We start from the raw sequence: 10,195 nt of genomic DNA on the forward strand, positions 1-10,195 counted from the left end.
TTTCAAACAGACGAGAAATTTGCATTTCAGAAGTACGTTCTCACCACACAAGTGCCAGGCAATTATCACCTCCGACATGAGAGAATCCAAGCATCTCCCCTTGACGTTCAATGGCATTATCATCACTAAATGCCCCACCAACAACTGCCTGAGGTCAGCCTTGACAAGTAACCTAACTGGAACAGCGATATACATATTGTGGCTGCAAGAGTAGGTCAGGGGCTGGAAACGGTGCAGTGATCAACTCACCTCCTAACTTCCCAAAGCCTTTCCACCATCTACAAGGCACAAGTCAGAAGTGTAATAGAATACGCTCCACTTGCCTGGATGGCTGCAAGTCAAACAACACTCAAGAAGCTCGATACCATCCTGGAGAAAACAGTCAACTAGATCAGCACCATACCCATCACCTTAAACATTCACTCCCTCCACTACGATGTACAATGGCAGCAGTGTGTACCACATACATGATGTACTGCAGCAACTCACCAAGCGTCCCTTGACAGCTCCTTCTAAACCCTCAACCAGTATCACCCAGAAGGACAAGAGCAGTAGATGAATGGGAACACCACCACCTGCATGCCTCTCTCCAAGTCACACAACATCCTGACTCGGAACTATTTTGAGGAATTTTAGTTATGAAGATAGATTGGAGAAGTTAGGACTGTTTTCCTTGGAGAAGAGAAGGCTGAGAGCTGATTTGATGGAGGTATTTAAAATCATGAGAACAGATAGAGAGAAACTGCTCCCACTTGTGAAAGGATCGAGAACAAGAGGGCACAGATTTAAAAGTTTTGGTAAGAGAAGCAAAAGTGACATGAGGAAAACTTTTTCATGCAGCGAGTGATTAAGGTCTGGAATGCGCTGCCTGAGAACGTGGCGGAGGTTCAATTGAAGCATTCAAAAGGGAATTAGACAGTTATATTAAAAAGAAGAGTGTGCAGGGTTATGGGGAGAGGTCAGGGGAATGGAACTGAGGGCGCTGCTCTTTCGGAGAGCCAGTGAGACACGATAGGCCGAATGGCCTCCTTCTGCACTGTACCAATTCTGCGATTCTGTGATTGCTGGGTCAAATTCCTGGAAACCCCGCCCTAACAGCATTGTGGATGTACCTACACTACATGGACCACAGTGGTTCAAGAAGGCAGCGTACCAACACCTTCCCAAGGGCAATTCAGAATGAGCAATAAATGTCAGCATTACCAGGGACACTCATATCCGAATAACTAATACCAACAAAATGGGTAATTATCTGAACAGCAAAATTTGCAGAGCTATGTGGAAAAGGCGGGTGTGTTGGACTAGGTGAGCTGCTCTTGCAGAGAGCGCCGAAGGGCCTCCTTCTGTCCTGCAACCACTTTATGATTCTATTCTATTATGTTATATAAAGGGGGCGTTTTGCTCCAACTACACAATATGCTGTTTAGAACACTCCTGCAGTTCTCGCCACTTTATAAAGGATACACATTGGCCTTGGAAACAGGAGAATGAACATTCACCAGAATGCAATAAAGGCTCTAATGGTTAAATTATGAAGTGTGATTTAATAACGTAGGCTTTATTCCTTGGAATATAGGAGGTTAATGGGCCATTTCAATGAGTATTTTTGGATTACATATTAATTAATAGGGTAAATAGAGAGAAGCATCATTTTCACTTGATCATTGCGGACAGGAAGATTACTTAGTAAAATGCTTGATAACTTTAAATGGCGTTGGAGCATTCCTGTTATCCCATTGTACACATTCTCTCATCAATCTGCCTGTTGAAAGACATTGAGAGGGTTTCAGAGCACAGGTATTGAAAAATCTCTACCTCCCAATTTACATGTTTGTTCTATTGAAAGTGCTGCATTGTGCTCTCATCTTGAAATGAGATTCTTTTCACTATCCAAAATAAATTAATTGTAAACCTGATGGACAAACAAGGAAAAACAAGTCCGTGTTTATCACAATGCCATGATGCTTATTTTCAGATTCATCACAGTCAGTTCTCAGATAAAGTGAAATAAATTTGCATTGATGAGATTTAGAAGAAGATGTAACTTGTGTCTGTGCCTTTATTCTACTTAGGAAACTTTCTGGCGTTGTAATGCCGTTCATGACTCTTCTTCCACTATTGAATAAGAAAGGAGAGGTTTGACACTGACCCAACCTGCACTGTGCCTAATATTTCTGAGCCCATCCTTCATATTTAGCGGTTTCTCTTCATTTGATCAGTGTCAGTTTCAGCTCAGTGGTTACTTTGTAACATCAACTTCATCAGAAACACAAATCTAACCCACCGACAGCATGGACTGGCATTTTATTTTCCTTTTCAATTTACCTCGTTTGCACTGAAACAAATTGCAATCATCATTTTAAATTATCACGAGGTGACTTTTAGGAATCATCTTTAAATCATGTCAATGTGGTTCAATTCCCAGAGTAGGTGACTCCATTTTTACCATCAACAACTTTCTTTCTTTTCGTTGTGTAGTTTCATATTAAAATGTTCCTGATGAAAACAGCAGAGTCAAAAAATGCAAGAGGAGATTGTCTCTTTCTGTATTTTCTTGAGTGGAGACTGTTTAGCAGAAAAGTGCCCGTGTGCTACAAAGCAGAGAATGATTGAAATTTTAACTGAGCATCATTCAAACAGACAGTAGTCATGGTCGATTGGGTAGGGCAATGGACACAGCGAGAGAATGAATAAATAAAGAAAAAAACAAACCGAAATCCATCAGTTCATCTAATGGAGAGGCCGTGGGGCAGTGGTAATGTCTTTGTGATAGTCACCCAAGCAACAGAAGTCTAGGTTCTAAGTTGTTCCCTGTTGTGTTCGTTCATGGGATGTGAGCATAGCTGGCCCATCAATAATTGCTCCTGAGCAGGTGGTGGTGAGCCACCTTCTTGAATTGCTGCAGTCCATGTGGTGTAGATGCACCCACAGTATTATTAGGGAGTGCGTTCCTGGCTTGTAACCCAGTGACAGTGAAAGAACGGTGATACAGTTCCAAGTCAGGATGTGTGCGGTTTGGGGGGGAACTTGTAGATGGTGGTTTTCCTTTGCGTCTGTTGCCCTTGTCCTACAAGGTGGTAGAGGTAATAAAAACAAGAAATGCTGGAACCACTCAGCAGGTCTGGCAGCATCTGTGGAAGGAGAAGCAGAGTTAACGTTTCACATCAGTGACCCTTCTTCAGAACCCTGCTTCTCTTTCCACAGATGCTGCGAGACCTGCTGAGTGGTTCCAACACTTCTTGTTTTTATTTCAGATTTCCAGCATCCACTTTGCTTTGATTAAGGTGGTAGAGGTCACAGGTTTGGAAGGTGCTTTCAAAGGAGGCTTCACCTTGTGGGTGATAGTGAAGCGAAAGCTGTAGACTGCAGGAAGATATCAATGGACTAGTCACATGGGCAGACTAGTGGCTACTGGAATTCAATCTGTAGAGATGTGAGGTAATGCGTTTGTGGAAGGCAAGGGAATGCACAATACATGGAAGAAATATAGAGGAACAGAGGGACCTTGGAGTGAATCTTCACAGATCTGTGACGTTGTCTGTTGATGTAATACGTCTTTAAATGGGTATGTTCACAATCTGTACACAACGGTGAGGATATGATGTCGTCACGTAATACAGTAGTTGGAATGTGATAGTTGACCAAGCAAAAAGGACTAGTAAGAGCTCTCCAGCAATATTCATATACTACCGTAATCTTCAAATATAGAACTGACAATATAGTTTACCAGTCTTACCTGTGTGAATGGTGAGTTTGTGTTTGAAGAATAGAGGAAACACAATATGGTCGCAGTGAATAAGTTGTTGAAGATTTTGAGTTTTTAAGGCACATTGGGAGAGCACCAAGTTCAGCTTGGGACTACAGCAGCATTCTGCAAGGGACGCACAAGCTGCCAACAGAGCTCCAATAGTTGAAGCACTATCAGCAGATAATACTCCGTTCAGAATAATGCATAGTCAGTATGAGGAACTAGGCACCAAATTAAGAAGCACAACCTCAAAGGTAATAATCTCTGGATTATTGCCACGTGCAAACTGGCATTTGGGCAAATAAGATTATAGAAATTAACGCATGAATCAAAGACTGGTGTATTTGAACTGGGTTCCGGTTCGTGGGATACTGGCACCAATACTGGGGAAAGTGGTGGTTATACCGTTGGGACAGTCTGCATCTGAACCTTCCTGGGGCCGGTGCTCTAGCGAGCCACATAACTAGGTAGGTAGACAGGGTTTTAACCGAACAGTGGGGTCAAGGGATCAAATTTGGGAATATATGGTAAATCAAGGAGTAGAGACAAGTCAAGAGAGAAAGGTATTAAGATGGAAAATGATAGACTGTGTCAGGAAGGGACAAAGCATGAAAATCTAAATGTAAATCAACAGATAAGGCTAGAGGTGACAAAAATATTAAAATTACACAAGTAAAGGCTCTGGATCTGAATGCACGTAGCATTCGAAATAAAATAGATGAACTGACAGTGCAAATAGTAATAAATAAGTACGATCTGATAGACGTTACAGAGGCATGGCTGCAGGACGATATATTGAGAGCAGAATATTGAAGGGTACATGACATTTAGGAAGAAGAGGAAGCTAGGAAAAGGTGGAGGCATAGCGCTGTTAATTAATTATGGTATTAACGCAATACAGAGGGAGGGCCTAAGTTCAGGAGTCCAGGATGTAGAAGCAGTTTGGGTAGCGATGAGAAATCAGAAAGGCAAGAATCACTTGTGCGAGTGGTGTACAGGCCACCGAACATTAACCACACTGTAGGATGGGGTATCAATGAAGAAATAATGGTAGCTTGTTAAAAAGGTACAGCGGTAATTATGGGGGAATTTAACTGGCGTATAGACTGGAAAAACCAGATGGGCAGAGACAGCCTAGATGAGGAGTACATCAAATGTTTTCTGGAAAATTTCTTGGAACAATACGTTCTGGAGCCCACCAGAGAGCTGGCTGTACTAGACCTGGTCTTGTGCAACGAGATAGGATTAATTAATGCCTCATAGTTAAGGCGTCCCTAGGTAGCAGCAATCATAATATGATTGCATTTTACATTCAGTTTGAGGGAGAGAAGAGTGGGTCCAAGACTAGTATTGTAAACTTAAGTAAGGGCAATTATGAGGGCATGAAAGCAGAGCTAGCTTAAGTGAACTAGCAAATAAGGTTAAGGGTTAGGTCAATGGAGTTGCAGTGGCAAACATTTAAGGGGATATTTCAGAATACACAGAATAGATACCTTTCAACGGGAAAGAAAAATTCCAAGGGTGGGAACCACCCTCAGTGGTTAACTAAAACAGTTAAAGATATTATCAAATTGAAATAAAAACCTATAATTGTGCAAAGGTGGGAGGCAGATCAGAAGATTGGACAGAATATAAAAAACAGCGAAGACTAACTAAAAGATTGATAAGGAAGGTAAAATTAGAGTATGAGAGAAAGATGGCTAGAAATATAACGATGGATAGTAAGAGTTTCTATAGATATTAAAAAAAAAAGAAAATAGTTAACAAAGTGAGCGTTGGTCCTATAAAAAGTGAGTCTGGTGAATTAATAATGGATAATAAGGAGATGGCAGATGAATTGAACAAATATTTTGCATCTGTCTTCACTATTGAGGATATAAGTAACATTCCCAGTATTAGCTGTACCTCAGGAAATGGAAGGGAGGGAGGAACTCAAGAAAATTTCAATCACCAAGGAATTGGTACTGAACCGATTGTTGGAGCTGCAGGCTGACAAGTCCCAGGGTCTTGATGGACTTCATCCTAGAGTGTTAAAAGAAGTGACTAGTGAGATAGTTGATACGTTAGTTTTAATTTTCCAAAATTCCCTAGATTCGGGGTAGGTTTCATTAGATTGGAAAATAGCGAATGTAACTCCTTTATTCAAAAAGGGAGGGAAACAGAAAACAGGAAACTACAGGCCAGTTAGGTTAACATTTGCTTGAGGGAAAATGTTAGAAGCTATTATTAAAGACGTTATAGCAGGGCATTTAGAAAAAATGAAGGTAATCAGGCAAAGTCAACATCGTTTTGTGAAAGGGAAATCATGTTTAACCAATTGATTGGAGTTCTTTGAGGGAGTTACATGTGCTCTGGATAAAGGGGAACTGGTGGATGTATTGTATTTCGATTTCCAGAAGGCATTTGATAAGGGCCACATCAAAGCTTATTGCAGAAAATAAAAGCTCATGGTGTAAGGGGTAAAATATTGACATGGATAGAAGATTGGTTAGCTAGCAGGAAACAGAGAGGAGGCATAAATGGGTCATTTTATGGTTGGCAAATGTAATGAGTGGTGTGCCACAGGGATCTGTGCTGAGGCCTCAACGTTTTGCAATTATATAAATGACTTAGATGAAAAGACTGAAGGTATGGTTGATAAATTTGCTGATGACACAAAGATCATTAGGAAAGTAACTTGTGAAGATGACATAAGGAGGATACTGCTCTCATGCTCACATCTCTGTCCTGGGATTGCTGCAGTGTTCCAGTGAACATCAACGCAAGCTCGAGGAACAGCATCTCATCTACCGATTAGGCACACTACAGCCTGCCGGACTGAACATTGAGTTCAATAATTTCAGAGCATGACAGCCCCCACTTTACTTTCATTTTTAGTTATTTTTTCTTCCTTTTTTTTACATTCCTTTTTACATTTTTTACAATCTTTTTTTGCATTTATTTCATTTCATCAGAGTTTGTTCAGTTTGCTTACCCACTGTTTTTTTCAGGTTGTTTTTCTTCAGGTTTGCACTTGCTGCTGTTCAATATTCAGTATATTCACACCTAATCTGTACTAATGCTTTGTCTTTCAACACACCATTAACATATTGTTTGCCTTTGCTCCGTGACCTTTTGGTCAGCTATGTGGCCTGGTCCAATCTGCACCTTCTCCTTTGTTATCTCTTGCCCAACCCCCACCTCACTTGTTTATAATCTGTGACTTTTCTAATATTTGTCAGTTCCGAAGAAGGGTCGCTGACCCGAAACGTTAACTCTGCTTCTCTTTCCACAGATGCTGCCAGAACTGCTGAGTGATTCCAGCATTTCTTGTTTTTGTTACAAAGAGATATAGCCAGGTTAAGCGAGTGGGCCAAGACTGGCAAATGGAGTATAATGTGGGAAAGTGTGAAATTGTCCACTTTGGCAAGAAGAATAAAAAAGAAGCATATTAGCTAAATGGCAAGAGATTACAGAGCTCTGAGATGCAGAGGGATCTGGGTGTCCTAGTGCATGAATCTCAAAAGGTTAGTATGCAGGTACAGAAAGTCATTAGGAAAGCTAATAGAATGTTATTGTTTATCGCGAGGGGGATTGAATACAAAAGTAGGGAGGTTATGCTTCAGCTATACAGGGTATTGGTGAGATCACATCTGGAGTACAGTGTACAGTACTGGTCTCATTATTTGAGGAAGGATGTAAATACATTTGAGGCAATACAGAGAAGGATTGCTAGACTAACAGCTGGAATGGGCGGCCTGTCTTATGAGGAAATATTGGACAGGCTAGGCTTGTATCCGCTGGAATTTAGAAGCATAAGAGGCGACTAGATAGCAACATGTAAAATCCTGAGGGGTCTTGACAGGGTGGATGTTGGAAGAATGTTTCACCTTGTGGGAGAATGTAGAACTAGGCGTCATTGTTTAAAAATAAGAGGTCGCCTATTTAAGATAGAGATGAAGAGAAATGTTTTCTCAGAGGGTCGTGAGTCTTTGGAATTCTCTTCCTCAAAAGGCAGTGGAAGCCGAGTCTTTGAATATTTCTAAGACAGAGGTCGATAGATTCTTGATAAGCAAGGGGGTGGAAGGTTATCGGGGGTAGGTGGAAATGTGGAGTAACCAGTTCAGACATGAACTTACTGAATGGCGGAGCAGGCTCGAAAGGTCGAGTGGCTGACTCCTGCTCCAAATTTGTACCTTCGTATGTCTTCATAGGTTCATCTCAGGCCTATTGGAAGATGATCAGAAAGACCTTAAGAAAATACAGACCACGCTAGAAGATCAAATTCATGTGAAACTCAGTTTCAGGAGACATCGGATGGAATTTATGTCATAGAGACAGTAGAGAAAAGAGTCAGTCGACCAATTTGTCAGTTGTTGTAGAGACAATGGTAAGGACTGAGAATTTCTGAAGCTGAGTGAGCTGACAGAATTGCAGAGCTACCAATAGCCTTGACACCCACTGATGCTCTTCAAAATGCCCTCCTAGAAAAGCCAAAGGTTGTGACATTGAAGCTTTATTGAAAGACGAGCATGAATACAAAGCAATCCTTGCAGGCTAACAGATTTTCCAAGCACTAGGTGCGGCTTGAAATATTGACAGAGTAGCCAAGATGGTAAAACTGAACACGCCGTGTGGAAGATGTGGACTTCGTCAAACAGCAAGAAGCTGTTCAGCCTCCCAGTGCTCAAAACAATAGCTGTAATTAAATTGTGACAACAGTGGAACTTGAACCCACATTTGCACAGAGAATGCAATCTTAATGCAACGCCTTTTACCACTCAGCTATGCTACCGCACTGTCAAAGCGATTTCATGCAGGCTTTTATATTTTAAAAAATCAAGAGCAAAGTAGAAGTAAAATACAAAAACATCAAAGTACGAAAGTAGTGTCTGCAGGCCTCAGGGCTACATATGTGTTCATGAATGGGAGATAACCTAGTTTACTAGTTTTCTTCGGGTCTGTGACACAGGAGCTTGATAGGGTTAAGGCAGTGGATGTGGTGCAATTGGACTTGTGCAGGCCTTTTGTAAACTTCCTCTAGAAAAGATGGGATGGAAAAGAAATAATGTGTGAATCAGTCAAAATATGTTAAAAGGGATTTGTGATTGATTGATCGATAGAAAGGCTGGTGATACAGGGATTGCTATCGCCCTGGGAAAATGTTGCCAGCGGGTCCCACAGAGATCTGCTTTGGACCTCTTTATCTTAATAGCTTTTCAAGTGAACAGGAACGAGGAGTAACAAGACAATGACTAAATCTGCAGGCGAAACAAGTTGATGCAGGTGGTCGACTGCAAAGCTGAAGAGGATAAGCTACAGGACGATTAAACTACTTGGAATTTGGGCAAACAAGCGACAGATGACATTAAATGTGGAGAAATGCAAAGTCCATCTCATGGAGAGAAGAAACTCAAAAACGGTCTAACACTGAAATGGAAAAAAAATAATTTGCATGGAAAATAAAGTCTCTCTGTGTTTTTTAATTAACAATAAACTGAAGCTATCAAAACGATGAGCAAAGCAAATCAGACATTGGGATATATAAAAGGGACGATATTGAGCTGAGGGAGTGAGGTATTCCTGCAACCTCATGAATCATTTCTGCAACCTCACTTAGATTGTTGTGTACAGTCTGGAAACCACAGGATGTTGCAACAATTAAACAGACACGAAAAAGAGTAATCAGAATCTTTAAGGGGCTGGTTTACATTGGATTATGTGGAACCATCATGTACTTTGACGTTCTCATTGGTAAAGGGAAGCTGGAGGGGTGGTATGCTTTCCGTTTTCCAGGTTCTAAATGGACTAAATGATGTAGTGCTCGACAAGTTTTCCAGAGCAGTAGAACCACAGGTTACAGGCTGGAGTGAAGAGGGTAAATTTAATGCCAAGCTACTGAAACAACATATCACTAACTGGTCGATCTATGGAGCGGGTTCCCTAAAGCTAAGGTAGAAGCAGTTAATATTGATTCTTACAGTGCAAATGAGGCTGATTTCATTCATAGAATGCCATTTTAGGATACGGTATGAAAGAAATTTGAGACATGATATGTGATAAGTGTAGTACTGCTTGTGAGGAACAGGTGACTTTGTGAATATGGTACTGAACGCTCTCCACCACTGGGGTCTTCCTCGCCTCAAGTTTTGGTCTGTTGTAAACTACTTTATAGTGATTTCTGTAATTAGTCAAAACCTCTATTAACATTGCAACATGGGACTATCAGGATGGTAGAAGACAAAGTGACTGGAGTTCATAATCGATAGTAATGATTATATCCTCATTTAATTTGATAGGTTTACTGATATGTTTTAGGTGTTTGTTGCTATATTCCTTTTAAAATGAGGACACTTTGGTTTCAATAATTGCATTTTGTTTGATGACACAGGGATGTTGTCCTAATAGATCAATGAAAAGCATAGAAGGTGAACGAGATGATATTTTGTCTTTTTCCTCCAGCATTTC

Source organism: Heterodontus francisci, chromosome 34 (genome assembly GCF_036365525.1).
Source record: "Heterodontus francisci isolate sHetFra1 chromosome 34, sHetFra1.hap1, whole genome shotgun sequence".
Lineage (NCBI taxonomy): Eukaryota > Metazoa > Chordata > Chondrichthyes > Heterodontiformes > Heterodontidae > Heterodontus > Heterodontus francisci.